This window comes from Sus scrofa, chromosome 15, assembly GCF_054392235.1.
Source record: "Sus scrofa isolate SSC_HxYL_T2T_F1_AM1 chromosome 15, Sscrofa_HxYL_maternal_Yorkshire_Landrace_v2.0, whole genome shotgun sequence".
NCBI classification, from domain to species: domain Eukaryota; kingdom Metazoa; phylum Chordata; class Mammalia; order Artiodactyla; family Suidae; genus Sus; species Sus scrofa.
The window spans coordinates 39,087,449-39,109,887 of record NC_139397.1 but is presented as its reverse complement, the minus strand read 5'-3'; the positions used below and the strand labels follow the sequence as shown (position 1 = coordinate 39,109,887).

Below are 22,439 nucleotides of genomic sequence, written 5' to 3'. Positions count from 1 at the left end.
AACCCCAAACCAGGAGAAGCCGTGGGAAGGCTGAGGGGCGGGGAAAGTACAGCTTCACGGGTACCGCAGGGATCGTGTGTTTACGTCTGTTGTGTCTTGTTGCTTGGCAACCAGGTCTGGGCAGCTGGGGAGGGGGTTCTCCTCACAGGCGTGGGGGCGGTGACTCACCGCTGCACAAGCGATGGGGGACTAGGGGTAAAGGACCACGTCGTTCCAGGCTGGGGGCAGCCCCGGGCTCTTGTGGAAGCGAGGCCTGGCGTGGCAGCAGCTCGGGAATAAACGTGGGCTGCGTGGTCAGACCACCGCCTGGCTCCTTGTTCTGCCTGTCCTGCAGCCTTGGGCAAGTACCTTCACCTCTCTGACCTCAGCCACCTCATCTATAAAAGAAGACCATGCGATCACATTAAGAGTGACTTATTACTGGGGACTTAACAGCAGACTTTAAACACATTAACTCCTTCACGCTCTCTGCTCCCTGCATTTGACAGTGAGGAAACTGCAGGCCAGGCCAGAGTTAACTGACTTGGCTAAAGTCACCTAATATGTAGGTGGAAGAGGAAGGATTCCAGCTTGGACCTGTGTGTCTCTGTATGGTGACATCCACCTTGCTTGCTTGAATACCTGGCCCCCGTGAGGGTTCAGGGCCCAAAAGTCCTGGGTCCAGGTGAAGCGATTCTCCAGGGCAGACCTGCAGAGGCTGACCTCAGGGCCAGGTCTCAAGAGCCTGGACAGCCCTGGACTTGGCTGCCTTCATGCCTCAGCCTGCCTGCTTTCCCTGTCAGCCGTTCACTGGAAACCCCAGCTTCCCTTTTCTATCCCTGAGTCACCTCACAGGGTGTCTTCCAAGCGCCTAGTGTCAGATTTTGACCAGTTTCATTGTGGCTGAAGGAATCTCTTGAGTCAGTGTAAAGGATACAGATCTGGCCATGGCACTCCCCTTCATGGAGCACTTCACTGGCCTCCTTGCCCATAGGATGAAGTTTAAATTCTGTTATGTGACCTCCAGTTGTGAGGCCTCTGCACCTCTAGTCCCTCATAGTTGTTCTCATAAACCCCTGCTCCCCAGACCCAAAACCTCAACCAGCCCCACCTCTAAGGCCTGCAGTTCTGCTGACAGATCCCTTCTTTCCTGCTCCCTCCACAGACCTCCCCAGCCTCCCATATGCTGACGACCCAGGGGAGCAGGTCTTAGCTGCTCTGTTTTCTGGGGGAGGAAACCGAGACTCAGAAAGAAGAGTTTCCTACAGTCACACTCCCATCCTGCCAGGCTGCCAGCCCTCACTCCCACTCTGCTCATCTCTGTCATTACAAGGGCCTCTACAGCTGCTTATAGGCTGCTTTCCAAGGAGGCAGAAAGCACTCCTACCTTCATCTTGTTTGCCTGCTTCTGAATAGGACCAGCTGTGCATGTTTGCTGAGTAACTCGTTGCATAGGCAGATGAAGGACAAAACATTTATGTTATTTTAGAAATTATGTTACATTAGAAATTTCAGACTTATAGAATAAGGGTAGGAAATCTCTTTATGACCCTTAGCCTAATTTCATCCAGCTCTTGACACTAAAAAAAAAAATCTAGAGTTCCCTTTCTGGCTCAGCAGTTAATGAACCTGACTAGGACCCATGAGGATGCTGATTTGATCCCTGGCCTTGCTCAGTGGGTTAAGGATCCAGCATTGCCATGAGCTGTAGTGTAGGTTGCAGGTGGGGCTCAGAACCCCCGTTGCTGTGGCTGTGGTGTAAGCCCTAGTCTGGGAACCTCCATATGCCACTAATGCAGCCCTAAAAAGAAAAAAAAAAAAAGTCTTTATTGAAGTATAGTTGGTTTACAAGGTTGTGTTAATTTCTGCTGTCCAGCAAAGTGGTTTATACATATATATTTTTTCCATATTCTTTTCCATCATGGTTTATCACAGGATATTGAATATACTTTCCTGCTCTATACAGTAGGACTTTGTTGTTTATCCATTCTGTATATAATAGTCTGCTCACCCCAAAGCCCTCCATCCCTATCCCTTGAGAGCCACAAGTCAATTCTCTATGTTTGTGAGTCCATTTGTTTCACAGATAAATTCATTTGTTATTTATTTATTTATTTATTTATCTTTTTAGGGCCACACTCATGGCAAATGGAGGTTCCCAGGATAGAGGTCAAATCGGAATTGTAGCCACTGACCTATACCACAGCCACAGCAACACGGGATCTGAATCAAATCTGAGACCTACACCACAGCTCACAGGAACGCCAGATCCTTAAACCACTGAGCGAGGCCAGAGATTGAATCTGTGTCCTCATGGATGCTAGTCAGATTTGTTTCCACTGAGCCACAATGGGAACTCCATTTGTGTTATAGTTTAGATTCCACATATGAGTGATATGGTATTTGTCTTTCTCTTTCTGACTGACTTCATTTAGTATGATAATCTCTAGGTCCATCCACGTTGCTGCAGATGGCATTTCATTCTTTTTTTATGGAGTAATATTCTATTGTGTATATGTAGCATATCTTCTTTATCCATTCATCTGTCAATGGACATTTAGTTTGCTTCCAGGTCTTGGCTATTGTGAATAGTGCTGCCATGAACATAGGAGTGCATGTATCTTTTCAAATTAGAATTTTCTCTGGATATAAGCCCAGGAGTGGGATTGCTGGATCATATGGCAACTCCATTTTTAGCTTTTTGAGGAACCTCGGTACTGTTTTCCATAATAGCTTTACCAGTTTATATTTCACCAACAGTGTAGGAGGGTTCCCTTTTCTCCACACCCTCTCCAGCATTTTTTCTTCAAGTGGCAATCAGGAGAGTTTGGAAGCCCCTATCTCTCTGAGGCCTGAGGATTTCATCACTGGGAACTGGAGTGCAGGTGGACTCCCACACAATCATTTTGTGGTGGTTGAGCCCCTCTGTAACAATCCATCTATGTCCCCTCCACTGTTCTTCAGATTGAGGAAAGGAAGTAATACAGACATTGTTAAAGAAAAAACAGAATAATAGATCTTTTCTGTACAGTTTTCAAAATAATAAATGCTGTGGTTTAAAAAAAAATCAGGGAGTTCCCATCATGGCACAGCAGAAACGAATCTGACTAGGAACCATAAGGTTGTGGGTTTGATCCCTGGCCCTGCTCATTGGGTTAGGATCTTGCCATGAGCTGTGGTGTAAGTCGCAGATGGGCCTCGGATCTGGTATTGCTGTGGCTGTGGCGTAGGCTGGCAGCTATAGCTCTGATTGGACCCCTAGCCTGCTAACCTCCATATGCTGTGGGTGCGGCCCTAAAATGCAAAAATAAATTAATAAAATAAAATAAAATCACACAATACTAATGCAAAGAAAATAAAAATCATCCTCTCCCTTTCAACTCCAGCCCCAAGTGTACCCCCCAGGGGTAAGCTCTGCAAGGAGCACAGTGGACTGGGCAGGGGCACTGCTGCTCTGAATCCCTCCTTTCATTTGCGGGGAGGTCATGCTCCCCATGGAGCCCCAGTCAAGGATTGAGTACCAGGCTGCCCTCCCTGCCTAGGCTCGCTCTGGCTCACCTATCTCACCATCCATTTGTCTCCCTGCCTCTCTTCTTGGCCCTGCATAGCTGCCCTTCTCCTTCCCAAGCTGCCTCAGTGCCAGCTCAGGTCTGCATTTTCATTTAAGCCAGTTTAATCTGACTCATGCCTAGATCTTACTTTCTAAACACTGTTCTCCAATAAAACAAACTAGGGCTCCTAGAAAAAGGGTTGATTCTGAGCTGGAGCAGGGAAAGTATGAGGTGAGCCTGGAACACCTTGTGTCAGACAGTAAGGCTGATGGGGGCCATGAAGACACAGGGACCACCTGGAAGGAGCTCCCAGTAGTCAAATGTGGTACCATTTGAGAAAAATATAGAAGTAATAGTAATGGGTTATAACCCATAGAATGAAACAAACCTCCAAAAGTCCAGTTATAAAATAATGGAATAAATAAATACATGGAGGGAAGAGACAGCTCTTTTGAACAACAGAATTCAAGTTAACAAATGTAGAAAGAGCAATGGTTATGGAAAAATCACCATTTGGTAAAAACCACAGTAATAACTGTTGTGAACAATAATTGTTGATGGATTCTAAAATTAGAGGGAAAATGTCGGAAATAAACAGGATATTTACCTAATCATAAAGCTACTCCCCACGGGATGTTTGTTAATTACAAAGGAAAATAGTGACTTTACAGAGGAAAAACCTCAGGGAGATATCACTTTAACCAAGAGATCAAAGTTACCACAACTAGTCCAGTTGTACCTAGGAGATATTTTGGGTTGGGTTCCTGACAACTGCAATAAAGCAAATATCGAAACTAAATGAGTCACAGGCATGAACTGCCTGTTTTTCAGAGCATATAAAAGTTGTGCTTACACTGTACTGTAGTTTGTTAAGTGTGCAATAGCATTATGTCTGAAAAAAATGTACATACCTTAATTTAAAAATACTTTATTGGGGAGTTCCTGTCATGGCTCAGTGGTTAACCAACCCAGGTAGCCTCCATGAGGACAAGGGTTTGATCCCTGGCCTTGCTCAGCGGGTTAAGGATCCGGCGTTTCTGTGAGCTGTGGTGTAGGTCGAAGATTCAGTTTGGATCCCGTGTTGCTGTGGCTCTGGCGTAGGCTCCATTTGGACCCCTAGCCTGGGAACCTCCATATGCCGAGGGTGCAGCCCTAAAAAGACAAAAGAATTTAAAAAAATAAAAATACTTTATTGCTAAAAAGTGCTATCTTCTGGGCCTTCAGTGAGTCATAGTAGGGACACCAAAGATCACTGGTCATAGACCAGCATAAAAATATAATAAGGAAAATTCTGAAATACTGTGAGAACAGCCAAAATGTGACACAGTGACACAAAGTGAGCAAATGCTGTTGGGAAGATGGTGCTGATAGACTTACTTGACACAGTGTTGCCACAAACTTAAATTTGTAAAAAAAAAAAAAAAGCAACATCAGTGAAGTGCAGTTAAGTAAAGAGCAATAAAATGAGATATCCCTGTAATGAGGCACATCAGCAATCCCTGATGTGGTGTCCTGACAGGCACAACATCACTTCCGTGGTGTTCTCGCCCTGGTGCATAACCTCAATCTAGTAATGAAAAGACATCAGACAAACCCAAAGTGAGGGAGTTCCCCTTGTGGCTCAGCGGGTTAAGAACCCAACACAGTCTCTGTGAGGATTGGGGTTTGATCCCTGGCCTTGCTCAGTGGTTTAAGGATCAGGTGTTATTGCAAGCTGCGGGGCAGGTCGCAAATGCAGCTCAGATCTGGTGTTCCGTGGCTGTGGTATAGGCCTGTAGCTGCAGTTCCAATTCAACCCCTAGCCTGGGAACTTCCATATGCGGCAGGTATGCCCCCCCTCCAAAAAAAAAAAAAAACAAAAAAAAAAAAACAAAAATGAGGAATGTCTTACAATATAACTGGCCAAAATGTCGAAGTGATGTGGAAAGGCTGAGGAACTGGCCCAGATGGGAGGAGACAAAGGTGACATGACAACTAAATGATGTATGGGATTCTGAATGGAATCCTGGACCAAAAACAGGACTTTAGTGGGACATTTGGCAAAATTCAAATAAGTTCAATAAATGAGTTAATAGTATTATGTCATTGTATATTTCCTGGCTTTGATCCTTATACTGTGGTCACAAGAGACATTAACGTTAGGGTGATCTGAGTGAAGGGTGTCACATTGGCAACTTTGTGGTAATTCCAGATTTTGAAAATAAAAAGACTGGGTGGGAGTTCCCACTGTGGTACAACAGTGTCAGGGGCATCTCTGGAACCCTAGGACACAAGTTCAATCTCTGGCCTGGCAGAGCGGGTTAAGGAACTGGAGTTGACAGTGCTGCTAAGTAGGTTGCTGTGGTGCAGGAACTGCACATGCTGAAAAGCAGCCAAAAAAAAAAAAAAAAAAAGACTGGGTGCTGGTAGATAGGGTCAGGAAGGAGGGGGACAGTCTACAGAATGGCAAATAACTTTCAACTCAAGTTTTGATGGGATCAGTTGTCACTGCTGCTTGAAATGCTAGTTCTTTGGCTTTGTCCACTCCCCAGGCAGTGCTGAGCTGGTTGGAGCTATGGGGGGCGGGGGAGTGGGACAAAGTCAGAGGGCATGAACTTGGTGACAGGTACAGGACTGTTACATTTGTTCCTGAGATCTTTGTGTACCTCTGAAAAGTTCTTTTTTTTTTAATAATTTTTTTATTTTCCCACTGTACAGCAAGGGGGTCAGGTTATCCTTACATGTATACATTACAATTACATTTTTTCCCCCACCCTTTGTTCTGTTGCAACATGAGTATCTAGACAAAGTTCTCAATGCTATTCAGCAGGATCTCCTTGCAAATCTATTCTAAGTTGTGTCTGATAAGCCCAAGCTCCCGATCCCTCCCACTCCCTCCCCCTCCCATCAGGCAGCCACAAGTCTCTTCTCCAAGTCCATGATTTTCTTTTCTGAGATGTTCATTTGTGCTAGATATTAGATTCCAGTTATAAGTGATATCATATGGTATTTGTCTTTGTCTTTCTGGCTCATTTCACTCAGTATGAGATTCTCTAGTTTCATCCATGTTGCTGCAAATAGCATTATGTCATTCTTTTTTATGGCTGAGTAGTATTCCATTGTGTATATATACCACATCTTCCGAATCCAATCATCTGTCGATGGACATTTGGGTTGTTTCCATGTCCTGGCTATTGTGAATAGTGCTGCAATGAACATGCGGGTGCACGTGTCTCTTTTAAGTAGAGTTTTGTCCGGATAGATGCCCAAGAGTGGGATTGTGGGGTCATATGGAAGTTCTATGTATAGATTTCTAAGGTATCTCCAGACTGTTCTCCATAGCGGCTGTACCAGTTTACATTCCCACCAACAGTGCAGGAGGGTTCCCTTTTCTCCACAGCCCCTCCAGCACTTGTTATTTGTGGATTTATTAATGATGGCCATTCTGACTGGTGTGAGGTGGTATCTCATGGTAGTTTTGTGAAAAGTTCTTTAAATGTTTAAAGTACTATACAGAGTTCCCGTTGTGGCTCAGTGGTAACGAACCCGACTAGTATCCATGAAGATGAGGGTTCGATTCCAGGCCTTGCTCAGTGGGTTAAGGATCTGGTATTGCCCTGAGCTGTGGTGTAGGTCCAAGACATGGCTCAAGATCCTGCGTTGCTGTGGCTATGGCATAGGCAGGCAGCTGCAGCTCCAATTCGACTTCTAGCCTGGGAACTTCCACATGTTGCAGGTGCGTCTATCGAAAAAAAAAAAAATTCAAACGGTACACTGAAAAGTCAGTCCTTCCTATCTCCTGTTTCTCCCCTCCCCCCATCCATGTTATCACAGTTCCCTGGGGAGTCAATACACTTCAGGTATAAACAAACAGCTAAGCGTATTAATTACCCATGGAAGTTGGGGGCTCCGAATTAGGTCAAAAGAAGTCAAGAAGTATCATGGTGACTGAGAGCTAGGAAGTCTCTGCCAAAAGGAAGTCTCTCCTTTCTTGCTGCTGTGCTTTGTATTGAAAAGAAACAAGACATCTGTCTGGATGCCACCAAACACATTTGTGTTGCATTAAGTAAGTCATAAAATCAATTTAGTGTTTCATGATTATCATTTTTTAAAAAACAGAAAGTTGTTCAAGGAAAAAGGGAGGAGAATAGATGAAATGAGATGGACAAAACGTTCATTGCTGAAGCTAAGGGACTTGTGTGTGGAATTTGATTACACTACTTGACTTTTCTGTGTTTGACACTTTCCACAACAGTCTCTATAAAAATATATCTTCTAGGAAGCTTTTCTTTCAAAGAAAGAGAGAAAAAGGAATAGACAATAGCTATAGAGTGCCTCACTGTAATAGGGGTAGTTTTGTGAAACTTTGTTAACCATGCAAAACTTATTTCTTACTGAGGATTGTGGAGGTTCTTTTCTTTCTTTCTTTTCTTTCTCTTTCTTTTCTTTTCTTTCCTTTCTTTTTTCCTTCCTTCCTTCCTTCCTTCTTTCTTTCCTTCCTTCCTTCTTTCTTTCTTTCCTTCCTTCTCTTTGAAAAACACTACCTTAAACCACAGCTGTCATAAGGCCAGAACCTGGGTCACCAAGACAGTTTGCTCCAGGCTGCAGGTGATAAGGCATGTCACATTTCTCGGATCCACTAGGCAATAAATGTGCAGGCCTGACTTCCTTGAAACTTTATGAGAGGACTAGCTGGTTAATGGGTAACCGGGAGCAACACCCACGCAGCTGGGAGTATGTGGCCCCATGGGGGACCTTGCGACACCGCAGAGTACAGGGGTTCCAGAAATGGGGAGGAACAAAACCTTGCCACGCAGCAGAGTACAGGGGTTCCAGAAATGGGGAGGAACAAAACTCCCAGGCAGTACCGGGGAGCCCTCTGCCCCAGAGCCCGGCAAGTTCAGCCCTCACGGAGGGAGGCTGGGGGCGCCTGTGCTGAGGGCTCTCCTGCCGGTTGACAAACCCTGGGCTAGCTTAGCTGGGCTGGAATTATTGCCTGGGTCGGAATCCGCCTCAGGACAGAGTCTCCGGCCGCCACCACCCCAGAACGCACTGTCCACAGACTGAGTTGTCTCCTTAGCAGCAGGGCTGAGCGCCCTCCAGAATGCAGACAGCAAGCCTCCTGGGAAGGTACGGAGCTTGGAGTCTAGGCTCAAGGGGCCACACAACTGCCCAGCTCCGCACCTGGCGTGCAAATCAGCCATGGGCAATACAGAAACAAATTAGCACCACTGTTCCAATAAAAGTTTTCAAGGACACTGAAATGCGAATTTTGTATAATTTTCCTGATACGAAATAAATCATTTTTTTGGTATTTCTCAAACATTAAAAAATAAAATAAAAATAGAAACCATTTTTAGCTCCCAGGCTGAACAAATGACCCGCAGGCCATAGGTGACAAACCCTGGGTTTGGAAAGGGCCCTCCCTCCCTCCGTCTACCCTCCCCCATGCCTCCCCCATCCTCCCCTCCCTGCCCCCTGTCGCCTCCCCGCGCCAGTCCCGGCTGCATCCCAGACGCGGCGGCCAGCGGTCGGGAGCGCTGACTCACAGGCTGACTCAGCTGCAGGCGCGCAGCCAGCACACGCCCGGGCGAGGCGGCGGGGCGCAGGGCGCCGGGCGGGCTCGGGGCTGGCGGGATGGCCGAGGGGCTGGCGGAGGTGGGGGTGTGACGGCGGCCGCGCGGGGCCTAAGGGGCTCGGACCACCGCGCACCCGCAGCCCTCGCAGCCCCGACCTCTGCGGAGCCGGGAGACCGGCGCTGCTGGCGTGATGCCTCGCCGGAGGATGGGCCGGGGCGCGGGGGATCGGAGTCCAGGAGGGAGACGTGGGTCCTTGGGAGCCGGTCCTCCGGAGAGCGGCTGGGCGCAGGCCTGGCTTTTCATACGCCCCTTGGGATTCCAGCCCCGCCCCCGCCCTCGCGCTCCTGTTCGAGCTGACCTTCTCCGGGAAGCCTTCCCCGGGGGCCTCCTCAGGGCCAGGTAGGGCCCGCCCCAGGGTTGCCTGAAGAACCTCCCTCCCGCGCCCTCCACGTGGCTCTGTTGCCGGTTTTGTGTCTGGTTTTTTCACTCAACTGAGAGTCCCTAGAGGGCAGCAACCACGTCTCAGTTGGCTCTGCATCCCTGGGACTTAAACGCAGCGCCAGAGGCAGAGTAGACCTGTATTCCAGTGACAGGTCTACTGCGGCTGTGGCAAAGGAAGGCAGCTATAGCTCCGATCCACCCCTAGCCTGGGAACTTCCACATGACGTGGGTGCGGCCCTAAAAAGCACAAGGCTAGAGGTCGAATCAGAGCTAAAGCTGCCAGCTTACACAAGAGCCACAGCAACACCGGATCCAAGCCGCGTCTGTGACCTACACGGCAGCTCATGGTAAGGCCGCATCCTTAGTCTACTGAGCAAGACTAAGGGTCCATCCTGCGTCTTCATGGATCCTAGTCAGGTTGGTTACCACTGAGCCAAGATGGGAATTCCCAATGTCCCTTTTAAAATAAGTATCATTAAAAAAAAAAAAAATGACATTTCTGTCCTACGGTACAGAGTCTCTTTTACCTCCTTCCATTTCCTTGCCTGCAGCCTTTAGGAAATCTTTCTTCTAGGTAGTGATCAAGCAGAATGTGGTCAAACATAAAATTCTTTGACTTGGAATTTTGCTGTTATTCAGCCCTCGTTACACTGATTCTGGCTGTCAGGTCAGCGTGATGGCATCAAGGGAACAACCCCTCAATAAAATCATCTGAGCACGGAATCCTTAGGGTCATAAAGCAGCAGGTTTTTAGATCATAAGAATTAGTGTCCAGCTCTCCAGAAATGTCCATGTGCTTTGTACCACCAGACTGGTTTTGGTAGCTCCTTTGCATCTGGTAATTCATTAGGTAAGATATCCTTGTTTAAAAATGTCCTTTCTTTTAAACATGTTGAAGCTCACTGGATATCATAAGTTAAACCTCTCTTTCGGGGAAAATAGTGTTAAAACACAGTGCTGTTTGAACTTATGAAATTACAAATAACTTCCAGTTTTAGAAAAGATATAATAAAATCCTACTTAAATTGGTTGTCCTTTTCTGGTGACATTTTGTTTTGTTTTGCATTTTCTTGAGCCACTCCTGCAGCATATGGAGGTTCCCAGGCTAGGGGTCTAATTGGAGCTGTAGCCATCTGCCTACGCCAGAGCCACAGCAACGCGGTATCCGAGTCACGTCTGCGACCCTCACCACAGCTCACGGCAATGCCAGATCCTTAACCCACTGAGCAAGGCCAGGGATCAAACCCGAAACCTCATGGTTCCTAGCCAGATTCGTTAACCACTGTGCCACAACAGGAACTCGTTTTGTTTTTCCGGCCATACCTGCTTCATATGGAAGTTCCTGGGCCAGGGATTGAATCTAAGCCACAGCCGTGACCTATGCCATAGCTGTGGCAATGCTGGATACATAACCCACTGTGCTGGGCCAATGATCAAACCTGCACTGCCAGAGAGACAAGGCCAGATCCCCTTACCCGCTCGCTGTACCACACCAAGAACTCCCAGGCAACTTTTTAACATCTTTTCTGACAACAAGGACAACCATCATGTCTAATGGAGACCCTCTCCTTCCATCTAGAATGTTACTTAGCTTTTGCATGTTTTGAGGAGGTGGAAGTCACCAAACCTTTCATCGTGAGAGCTTTGGTATCCCACGAAGTAGCCCTCACCCCCATAGCCACACTGTGTACGAGTTGCAAAAGACAGCAGGTAAGGCCTTTGAATTTTCTCTGTTGGAGTTTGTAGGCTGAATGGAGTTCACAGAACTACACTTGCCCTGTCTGCCAAATATGTAGACAGATGAGCAAAATCGCCTTTGTATTTGGATAAGATATCAAAACCAAAAAAATATTTGTTTTTTCTGAAGTTTCATTAAAATCTTAATAAAAATCTAAAAGACAATGTGAAACCCCATTTTTCAAATTAAGTACTTAAGAAGGAGGCAAAAAAGTTTTAAAAAATTTTTCATTATAGTTGATTTATAATGTTGTGCCAATTTCTGCTGTAGAGCAAAGTGACCCAATGATAAAAATATATGCATTTCCTTTCAGTAGGACCTCATTGCTTATCCATTCTAAATGTAATAGTTTGGATCTACTAACCCCAAACTCCCAGTCTATCCCACTCTCTCCTGCACTCCACCTTGGCAACCACAAGTCTGTTCTCTGTGTCTGGGAGTCTGTTTCTGTTTTGTAGATACATTCATTTGTGCCATATTTACGATTCCACATATAAGTGATACCACATGTTATTTGTCTTTCTCTTTCTGACTGACTTCACTTAGTATGAGAATCACTAGTTCCATCCACGGCAATATTTCATTCTTTTTTATAGCTAAGTAATATTCCATTGTATACATGTACCACATCTTTACCCATTCATGTGTTGATGGACATTTAGGTTGTTTCCATGTCTTGGCTATTGTGAATAGTGCTGCAATGAACATAGGGGTGCACATATCTTCTTTTTTTTTGGTCTTTTTAGAGCCACACCTGTGGCATATGGAAGTTCCCAGGCTAGGGGTTGAATTGGAGCTTCAGCTGCCAGCCTACACCACAGCCACAGCAACTCGGGATATGAGCCACGTCTGTGACCTACACCACAGCTCAGGGCAATGCCGGAGTCTTAATCCATTGAGCAAGGCCAGGGGTCAAACTTGCATCCTCATGGATGCTAGTCAGATTCGTTTCTGCTGAGCCATGATGGGAACTCCCACATATCTTTTTGAACTATAATTTTGTCCAGATATATGCCCAGGAATGGGATTGCTGGATCAAATGTTAGTTCTATATTTAGTTTTCTGAGGTACCTCCATACCGTTTTCCATAGTGGTTGTACCAGTTTACATTCCTACGAATAGCATAGGAGGATTCCGTTTTCCTCACACCCTCTCCAGCATTTTTTTTTGTAAGATTTTTATTTTTTCTATTATAGTTGATTTACAATGTTCTGTCAATTTCTATTGTACAGCAAAGTGACCCGGTCTCTCTCTCTCCCTCTCTCTCACACACACATATACACATATATACACTAATTTTTTATTTGTAGACTTATTACTGATGGCCATTCTGACTTGTGTGAGGTGATATGTCATTGTATTTTTTTTTTTTTTGTCTTTTGTATTTTTAGCGCCATACCTGTGGCATATGGAGGTTCCCAGGCCAGGGTTCAAATCAGAGCTGTAGCTACCAACCTATACCGCAGCCACAGCAACACCAGATCTGAGCTTCATCTGCAGCCTACACCATAGCTCATGGCAGTGCCAAATACTTAACCCATTGGGTGAGGCCAGGGATCAAACCCATATCCTTATGGATACTAGTTGGATTCATTAACCACTGAGCCACGATGGGAACTCCATAATTCACAACTTTTAAAAGTTATGTTCCATTTATAGTTATTATAAAATATTGGCTGTATTTCCCTGTGCTGTACAATACATCCTTGCAGCTTATTTATTTTATACATAATAGTTTGTACCTTTTAACCCCCCACCCCTATCTTGCTCCTCCCCCCTTCCTTCTCCCCAATGGTAACCACTAGTTTTTTCTCTATACCTGTGAGTCTCTTTCATTTTTGTTATATTCACTAGTTTTGTTGTGTTTTTTAGTTTCCACATATAAGTGATGTCATATAGTATTTGTCTTTGTCAGACTTATTTCACTTATCATAATGCCCTCCAAGTCCATCCATGTTGCTGCAAATGGCATTATTTCATTCTTTTTTATGGCTAATATTCCATTGTACATATGTACCACATCTTCATCTATTCATCTGTTGATGGACACTTAGGATTCTTCCACATCTTGGTAGTTGTGAATAATGCTGCTATGAACATTGGGGTGCATGTATCTTTTTGAATTAGTGCTTTTGTTTTCTTCATATATATACCCAGGAGTGGAATTGCTGGGTCATATGGTAACTCTGTCTTTATCCTTTTGAGAAAATTCCATACTGGTTTCCATAGTGGCTGCATGAATTTACGTCCCCACCAACAGTGTACAAGAGTTCCCTTCTCGCTATATCCTCACTGCTCATTGTTGTGTTCTCATTGATGACAGCCATTCTGAAGGTTTAAGATAACATCTCATTGTGGTTTTAATTCACATTTCTCTGATTATTAATGATGTTGAGCATTTTTTCATGTGCCTGTTGGCCATCTGTATGTCTTCTTTGGAAAAAGGTCTATTCAGTTCTTCTGCCCTTTTCTTTCTTTCGTCTTCTTCTTCTTTTTTTTTTTTTTTTTTTTTTTTTTTTTTGCTTTTTAGGGCTGCACCAGCGGCATATGGAAATTCCCACGTTAGGGATTGAATTGGAGCTACAGCTGCTGGCCTACACCACAGCCACAGCAACTCGGGATCCAAGCTGCATCTTCAACCTACACCACAGCTCACAGCAATGCCAGATCCCCAACCCACTGAGCGAGGCCAGGGATCAAACCCAGATCCTCATAGACACTAGTTGGATTTGTTTCCACTGTGCCACAGCGTGAAATCCATGCCCATTTATTAATCAGGTTGTTTTTGCAATGTTGAGTTGTATGAAGTATGCATATATTTTTTTGATATTAACCCCTTATTTGTCATATCGTTTGTGAATATTTTCTCCCATTCAGTAGGTTGTCTTTTTGTTTTGTTAAAAGTTTCCTTTGCTGTGCAAAGCTTTTAGTTTCATTAGGTCTCATTTGTTTATTTTTGCTTTTATTTCCTTTGCTTTAAGAGACAGCTTAAAAAAAAAATTGCTATGATTCATGCAAAAAGTGTTCTGGGAGCTCCCACTGTGGCACAGTGGGATCAGCGGCCCCTTGGGAGCACTGGGATGTGGGTTCAATCCCCAGCCTGGTGCAGTGAGTTAAGGATTTGGCATTTCCACAGTTTGGGTCATTGCTGTGGCTCAGATCTGATCCCTGGCCTGGGAGCCCCATGTGTTCCCAGAGAGTGTTCTACCTATGTTCTCTTCTAGGAGTTGTATGATTTCCAGCCTTACATTTAGGTCTTTGAGTTTATTTTTGTGTATGGTGTTAATGAGTGTTCTAATTTCATTCTTTTCTATGGAGCTGTTCAGTTTTCCCAGCACTGCTTATTAAAGAGAATTTTTTTCTCCATTATATATTCTTGCCTCCTTTGTCATAGACTAATTAATCATAAATGAATGGGTTTATTTCTAGGTCTCTATTCTGTTCCACTGATCTATGTGTCTGTGTTTGTACCAGTATCATGCTGTTTTGATGACTGTAGCTTTTTGGTATAATCTGAAGTCTGAGAGCCTGATTCCTCCAATGGCCACTCTTTTCAACTGCAAATTGATGTCTTTGAGGGAGACCAAAAAAACCTCTTTTGATTACTTTAGAAGCACTTGCCTGTCTCACTGGGGACTTGTATCAGTTTCTACATGAGCTTTCACATTCCTTTCTCCACCATGCCCAATCCCAAATTCCTTTCTCCATATTGTGCATATGCTCTTTTTGATTTTTTTTAACCTCTCTAACCCAGCTGTATATGTTATGTCAGCTGTCTTTAAAATAACACAGTCATTTAGTCTTCTAAATGACCATCTTTGGAGTTCCTATCTTGGCTTAGTGGTTAATGAACCTGACTAATATCCATGAGGGTGTGAGTTCAACCCCTGGGCTTGCTCATTGGGTTAAGGATCCAGTGTTGCTGTGAGCTGTGGTGTAGGTTGCAGACGTGGCTCAGATCCCAAATTGCTGTGGCTGTGGCATAGGCTGGTGGCTACAGCTCCAATTAGACCCCTGGCCTGGGAACCTCCATAATGCTGAGAGTTCGGCCCTAAAAAAAAAGAAAAAAAAAAAAAAGATCATTATGTCTGTTTTCTGACAACATTGATTGGTATTGTTATCATTCTCATTTTCATTATCTGAACTCTTAAACATGGGCACATCATTCACCGTGTTGAAAATTCTACTAGCTCTGTCTATATAGATCACAACAACCGTACAAAGGCAAAGTGGGGGTTCACACTCCAGACTACAGTGCACTTAAGTTGCATCACCAGGTGAGGGGTAAGAATGGATAATCCATTACTGTGAACTGCAAATTGTGGTTCCCAGCAGCAGCAGGAACTAGGGAAAGTGCTACGTCCACTTGGCTCTAAAGCCGGTTGCTTTCAGCCCCTCTTTGTGGGGGTGGGCCACCTTTAGGTTTTGTGCCTTTCTGCTAACCTTCTGTGCTTGTCAATGAAAACTGGGAGTTTCTTGTTCCAGGGAAGAGTTTTCCAAATGTAGGGCTTTTAGTGCTAAAATCAGGATATCCTAGACAAACTGGGATGGTTGGTCACTCTTGCAAATGTTTGCAGGATTGAGAACTCAGTCTCAAGGTAAGTATTGTATGATCTCATTCATGTGTGAAATTTAAAAAAACTTAAGTCAAAGCTTAAGGAACCAGATTGGTGCTTGACAGAAGGGGAGTGGAGGAAATGGGTGAAGGTGGTTAGTTACAAGATAAATAACTCTGGGGATGTTATGGTAACTATAGTTAACAATAGTGTATGCATATGGTAACTATAGTTAACAATACTGTATGCGTATATGAAAATTGCAATGAGAGTAAATCTCATTTATTCATCACAAGAAAAAAATTGTAACTAGATGAGGTGATAGATGTTAACTAAACTTATTGTGGTGATGATCATCTTGCAATATATACATATGTCAAATCATTATGTTACATAATTTAAACAAATGCAATGTTATGTGTTAATTGTCTCTCCATAAAATTGAAAAGTCTCTATATCAAAACAGTTGTATTTGTATACACTAGCAACAAACAACTGTAAATTGTAATGTTTAAAGTGCCATTTACAGGAGTTCCCTTTGTGGCTCAGCGGGTTAAGAACCTGACATAGTATCTGTGAGAATGCGGATTCCATCCCTGGCCTCACTCGGTGGGTTAAGGACCTGGCGTTGCTGCAAGCTGCGGTTGCAGATACCGCTCAGGCCTGGTGTTGCCATGGATGTGGTGTAGGCCATCAGCCGCAGCTCCAGTTCCACCCCTAGCCTGGGAACTTCCATATGCCATAGGTTTGGCCCAGAAAGAAAGAAAGAAAGAAAAAAAGAGAGAAAGGAAGAAGAATGCCATTTACAATAGCATTTTAAAAACATTAATTAAATAGTGATAATTGAACAGAATATATTCAAAGCCTGTATGCTGAAAACTATCAGACTTTGGTGAGAGAAGTTAATAAAGACCTAAAAAATATGGAGAGAAATATCATGCTAATAGATCAGAAGATTCAATATTAAGATGTCTTTCCCCCCAGATTTTTCTATAAAGTCAGCTCAATCCCAGTCAAAATTCCAGCAAGCATTGTTTTGGTAGAAATTGACAAGCTGATTCTAAAATGTGTGTAGAAGTGCAAAGGACCTAGAATAGCCAGAACAATTTGGAAAATGAACGAAGCTGGAGGACTTAGACTACCTGATTCCATGACTTACTTGAGTTTTGTAGCAGCCATCAAGCAATTAGGATAGTGTGATACAGGCATAAGGAGGAATGGATAGATTAATAGAATAAAGTAGAATGTAGATGTAGATATGTGCCTATATGGTCAATTGCTTTTTGACAAAATACCAAGACATCTCAGTTTGGAGAGTGATAGTGTTTGCTACAAATGTGCTAAAACAACTAGATAGCCATATAGAAAAAGAACCAAACCCTGCCTCACACCATATATAAAAATTAATATATTCAGGAGTTCCCATAGTGGCGCAGTGAAAATGAATCTGACTAGGAATCATGAGGTTGCGGGTTCGATCCCTGGCCTCGCTCAGTGGGTTGAGGATGTGGCGTTGCTGTGAGCTGTGGTGTAGGCTGGTAGCTGTAGTTCCGATTCAACTCCTAGCCTGGGAATCTCCATATGCTGCAGGTGTGGCCCTAAAAAGAAAAAAATGAAAAATTAACATGTTCAAATTGGGTTGGAGATCCAAATGTAAAAGCTAAAACCATAAAGCTTCTAGAAGAAAACACGAGGGAAAACCTTTGTGATGTTTGTGACCTAAAGCAAAGATTGCTTAGATAGGACATAGTGACACAAACCATAAAAACACTGATAATTTGATTTCATCAAAGTTAAAAAAAAATTGCTCATTATGGAGTTCCCTGGTCGCCTAGCAGTTAAGGATTTGGCATTGTCACTGCTGTGGCTCAGGTTTGATCCCTGGCCCGGGAACATCCACATGCTGTGGGGCAGCCAAAAACCCTCCAAAACCAAAAATCATTTGCTTATCAAATATACTGTTAAGTGATGAAAGACAAACCATAGACTGAAAGAAAATTTTATTTATGTGACAAAGGACTTGTTGCCAGAATATATACGAATTTTCAAAACTCAATTTTAAAAAATAGGCCAGAGATTTAAATAGTTACATAACCAAAGAAGATATATGAGTGGCAAGTAAGCACATGAAGAGATGCTTCACATATTAATGATGAGGAAAATGAAAATTAAAGCTATAGTGTGATGCTACAACACACCTATTAGAATAGCTAAAAACTAAAAAACAAAACCAAAACAACTGGCCATACCAAATCTTGGAAGATGCAGAGCCACTAGAACACTCATATGTTGCTGGTGGCAATGCCAAATGGTATAAGCCACTTTTAGTAACATTTTTTGGGGGGTCTTTTTAGGGCCACACTCTCGGCATATGAAGGTTCCCAGGCTAGGGGTCGAATCAGAGCTGTAGTTGCTGGCCTACACCACAGCCACAGCAATGCCAGATCTGTAACCCACTGAGCAAGACCAGGGATCAAACCAGTGTCCTCATGAATACCAGTCAGATTCGTTTCTGCTGAGCCACGATGGGAACTCTGACTTTCAATAACATTTTTTATCTTTTTTAACAAAAGTGAACATATTTACCACATGACTCAGCAATCCCATTCCTAGATGTTTGCCCAAGAGAAATGAAAACCTATACCCACACAAAGGCCTGTAGGTGGATTTCTAGCAGTTTTATTTAAAAACAGCCAAGAAGAGGCAAATGGATAACCAATTGTGATATGTCTATATAATAGAAACTTCTCAGCGATAGAAATAAAATACTGATGCGGACATCAACATGGATGAATCCTGAAAAGCTCTATGTTGAATGAGAGAAACCAGTTTTAAAAGGATTCCATTTAGGAGTTCTGGTCGTGGCTCAGTGGTTAATGAATCCAACTAGGAACAGTGAGGTTGCAGGTTCGATCCCTGGTCTTGCTCGGTGGGTTCATTGTCGTGAACTGTGGTGTGGGTTGCAGACACGGCTCGGATCCCGCGTTGCTGTGGCTCTGGTGTAGGCCGGTGGCTACAGCTCCATTTCAACCCCTGGCCTGCGAACCTCCATATGCTGTGGGAGCAACTCCAGAAACGGCAAAAAGACAAAAAATAAATAAACTAAACTAAACTAAAATAAAAGGATTCCATTTAGGAGTTCTCCTGTGGCACAGTGGGCTAAAAATCCGGCCTTGCCACTGCTGTGGCTCAGGTCACTGCTGTGGCATGTGTTCCATTCCTGGCCTGGGAATTTCCACATGCCACAGGTGGGGCCAAAAACAAAAACAAAAACCTGCCTTCTTTGGGTGGCCACTTGGCATACAGATCGGACTAGGCTTTGAATTTCTGCCAAGCTGTGTGTGTTCAGGTAAGCTGCTTAATAAACTCTCTGAGCTTCAATCTTTTATCCATATAAGGATTCCATTTATATGCCATTCCAGAAAAGCAACAGAAATCAGGTCAGTGGTTGCCAGGGGCTGGGGGTGAAACACAGGGGAACATTGAGGGGTGTTAGAAATGTCCCATTTAATGATCATGGTAGTGGGGTTATACTATTACATACATTTGTCAAAACAAACAGAACTGTTCATTTAAGAAGAGTGAATTTTATTGTATGTAAATTATACTGCAAGATTTTTTTTTTGCTTTTTAGGGCCGAACCCGAGGCATATGGAAGTTCCCAAGCTAAGGGTCTGGAAGGTCCCAGGCTAGGAGCTGCAGCTGCAGGTCTCCACCATAGCCACACAGAACCTGAGCCAAGTCTGGGACTTACACCACAGCTCACAGCAATGCTAGGTCCTTAACCCACTGAGCGAGGCCAGGGATTGAACCTGCATCTTCATGGATACTAGTTGGGTTGGTAACCCAAGGAGCCACACAGGAACTCCCAAACCTATTTTTTAAAAAAAGAATCAATGTGTCAATGTGATGTTGACCTTGGACTGCACCCATTCGTCTCCATTTCTTCACCCCTAGGGTGAGTCCCGCATAGCCTGGCTTCTGAACCAGAGGGAATGGACTACAGGCACGGGGAATGGCAGGGGTCAGCCTCAGCCCCAGTCCACTCTAACCACTCTGCTCCGTGAAGTCGCTAACGCTGGGTTAGGTAGGCACACGCCCCAGACCCCAGGGATCTGGGTGACTCTCAGAGTTCAGAGCTGACTGCTGCTGTCCTTCCTCACCGCCCTCCTGGTCGACCCCCTCCTCACCTTCTCAAGCAGTTTGAAAGGGGACACCAATTAACCGCTCCCAACCCCCGCCCCCACACACACCTCGCCTTCCTCCATCCTCCCGAGGCGTCTCTGCGGTATCCTAGCACCCTGGAGACAGGATTGTCATTGACTGATGGATCACTTGTTAAATCCCCGCCCTGTCCACCTTCACGATTCACTTCTCATAACAACCACCCGAGGGGGGCGCTATTTTGGCCTCCCTTACAGAGGTGTAAATTGAAGCCCAGGGAAGTTAACCCATCCAGGAGGGAGCCAAGCTGAGGTTTAAACTCGGGGGAGCCTGACCCCAAAGATGAGGTTTTTGTACATCCCACTACTGGATGCCATCTGATAGTTTTAGCTTTCTGTCTCTCCGCTCCCTCCCCCGCCCCCCACCCCGCGCGCCCTTCTTGTTCCTTTGCATGAGTGCTCCCAAAGGGAATTCTCTGCACACAAAGAATTCTCTACATCACTGCTGGCCGGGATGCCCAAGTTCTGCTCTAGCGTCTGGGGTCCACCTGACCGAATGCGGGCCCCTGTGGGGTGACTCACACCTGGGAAGAAAAACTCCGGCGACCAACAAAGTCAGTCAGCACCGTGGACCCAGTGAAGTGAGACCGCACTTTGGAGCAGCGTCCTGGACCCTCCTGCCGGAGCCGGGCGGCGCCCTCTGCTGGAAGCTTGCTGCAAGCGAGCAGAGACTCGGGATTCCTGGCTGCACTCCAGGTGGTGCTACCACTCAGAGCCAGCAGAACTCGGGGGAAAGCTGGTGACGGGGACGTTTCCTGCTTCAGGGAGGTGGCCCGGGTCTCCTGCGTTGGCAGTCAATGAGAAGGCCATGAACAGGCACCCTCACTGCAGCGCCCCAGCAGGCAGACAGGTGTGAAGAGCAAGAGGAACGCTCCCCAACTCCTCTGGGACCCCAGCACTAGTCGCTTTTTCCCCGGCAGATGCCTTCGCTCTTCTGGGTGCTGGTGCTTTGAGCATCTGGGCTGGTTTGGAGGTGGGCATCTCAGGCAGAGCTTATTCGTGGTCGAGGTCTGTGCGTGGTCCCTAGCTGACTTCACATGGAGCTGAGCTGTGCTGGGCTGGGGGCCAAGTGGGAGGTGAGAAGATGGTGGGGAATGGATGATGGGCAGGCATTCCCTTGCACTTGGCAAGTGAGGTGAGGGATGGCAGGCAGAGGAGTGGAGGTGACCCCTGGAACAAGAACAGGGTTGCAGGAGGCATTGTCATAAGGTTCTCGTGTGGTCAGGCACATGGTCTCCATGCTTCCTGCCCAAGCTGTTAGGACCACGGCTTCCCTTCTCCAGGCAGCTGCCTCAGACAGCCACTGGCTCCCCACTTCCCAGAGGCTCCAAACTCTACCCCCTCTGACTCTTCCACCCTCCCCTTTCCCACCTGAAGGCTCTTCCTCTCTTACCTGGGTCCTGCCTGCCCTCTGAGGTCCAGCTGAAGCCCTGCCTCCTCCAGGTAGGCTTCCCTGGCTGCCACACTTGTGCTGATTTCCCTGTTCTCGGAATTCAGTAAGCATTGCCATCTGTCCCCACCACCTGGCCTCTACCCGGTGGGCCTTGTGGGCAGCACAGCTGAACATGGTCCTGTACCCCGTAGGAGGCATCTGTTTGCAAGGAACACCAGTTGCTCCAGCCAGCTAAAGGAAACTTAAGGAAAGAGGGGGTTTCCCAGGAGGGCAGGGACCCCCATAAACCCAAAGTCAGTCTGTACCCACCCCAACTCTCTCAGGCTCCCCAGGTCCCTGAGGTCTCAACCTCTCTCGGTGTATCTACATCTTCCTCCTCTTCAGCTTTCTCTGATTGAGCCCAAATGTGAGTGCCCAGCCTCTGGCTTCAAAGTCTGTGTCCAGGGTTCACAGTGGAATAAGGCTCCAGGGCCCTGTTTCTGGTCCTGGGAGAATCTGATTGACTCCTGGGTCAGGTGACTTCCTGACACAGTCACCAGAGGCCAGCCAGGCAAGTTTACATGATTCGTGCAGGGGCTGGGACTTGGCAGAGGGTAGTCAAGTCCTTCTGGGGGGCGTAAGGTAGGGAAGAGGTGGGGGCGTCTCTGGTTCAGAAAGGAAGATACTGAGGGACCACAGTGCCAGGGCAAAGTTCCAGGTCAAACCCTTTATTTCTGTGCCTGTCCTTTCTGGCACTCCAGTCGTGAACTGAGTGCAGCCTTTGCAGAACCCTGTTTATTCTTTTCACTTGCTTACAAAAGCAGCCTGAGGTCTAATCCAGGTCTGCTACTTATCAATTCCATGAATTTGGGCAAGTGACAAATGGTGTTACGGGAATAGCCTTGTGCAGTTGTGTGTTGAGGGGGCAGTTACAGTAATGGCTGGTACCAAGTGCCCAGTACCCAAGCGGTAGGGAGTCTGAGGCATATTTTTTCACCTTTTACATCATGAAGGTGTAAAA

The 22,439-nt window shown here is 45.5% G+C and overlaps 1 long non-coding RNA gene across 1 annotated transcript; it reads right to left on the bottom strand.

The window, feature by feature from the left end:
- Positions 1–19,390: 19,390 nt before the first annotated feature.
- LOC146395798 (uncharacterized) lies at positions 19,391–21,896 on the bottom strand. The gene is made up of 3 exons (XR_014829312.1): positions 21,789–21,896; positions 21,440–21,637; positions 19,391–21,216 (listed from the first exon to the last, which is right to left on the bottom strand). It is a non-coding gene; the product is annotated as an uncharacterized LOC146395798 (long non-coding RNA).
- Between the last annotated feature and the right edge of the window lie 543 nt (positions 21,897–22,439).